At 52.0% G+C, this 973-nt stretch overlaps 1 protein-coding gene across 1 annotated transcript in view; it reads right to left on the bottom strand.

The window, feature by feature from the left end:
• LOC116081434 (apolipoprotein L3-like) overlaps positions 1–973 on the bottom strand; it is an 8,566-nt gene that overhangs the window by 6,516 nt on the left and 1,077 nt on the right. The window lies entirely within an intron of this gene.

Consider the following 973-nt stretch of genomic DNA (forward strand, 5'->3'; position numbering starts at 1 on the left):
TAGAAGCTACCCTTCTGTCAGGCTGTCCTTCCTTCTCGACCTTGTTCCTCCCAGACATGACTCTCCAGACTTGAAGTCAGTAACACAATGACCGAGTGACCCAATTGTGAGCAACAAGACACAAGGAAGGCTCATGATATGGTCTTGCCGAAGGCACCAGAGTGACATGAGCCTGCTGTCCCTACTTCTTGTGTCCTGTTTTATAGGCTACAAGAACCCAGAAAGTGTCAGGCACAAAGAGTAGGATTTTTGGGGGGTCCTCTACCTGGGTGACACATTTGCACTCTGAGTTTCCTGTTTCTGTGTCACTCTGAGCTGCTGGGATAGCCCAGTGGTAAACCACTTGTTCAGTACATAAGTCCTGGGACTGATGCCTACTACCACAAAAGAAATGAAAGGAAATGAGAAAGGAAAGGCCAGGTTTCCTTCACACTTCCCTTAAGCCTCCTACTAATCTGCTACAAAGAGCCTCTTAGGATGTGTGCTGCATGTGTGCCAGGAGGAAATGTGGGAGGCCCAGCCCTTCCCTTCTGATGACCAGCTGGAAGCCCAGGCTGGGAGCCCCCCTTCCCCAGCTGTGCAGTAGCTCTCCAAGTGGTGCTGGGTAGAGGCTCTCAGCAAGTCTTGCTTCCCATGGCTGCAGTGCATCTTCCTAGGGCTCAGGACAGAGTGAACCTGAGTTTTACCTCCCAGGAGCAAGTTGAAGCCCATTTCCCCTGGACAGATGGCTTCTGTCTATTGAAGCCCCTCCCTCTTTCCGATCTCCTCCCCCTCTTCCTTTCCCCTCCCCCACTGCCACCACAAGCAGCTTCCAGGGCTGCAGCAGCACTATGCTGAGGCTCTTCCTTCATAGAGAATGTTGCCTGTTTCCATGTGGTGCCAGGATCAACCAAGACAGCGTCAATGTTCCCAGCCTGCTGCAGTCCAGGCTTTGGAGACATTCATAGGACATTAAGCCACTAGCTTCTGAGGA

Source organism: Mastomys coucha, unplaced genomic scaffold (genome assembly GCF_008632895.1).
Source record: "Mastomys coucha isolate ucsf_1 unplaced genomic scaffold, UCSF_Mcou_1 pScaffold11, whole genome shotgun sequence".
NCBI lineage: Eukaryota > Metazoa > Chordata > Mammalia > Rodentia > Muridae > Mastomys > Mastomys coucha.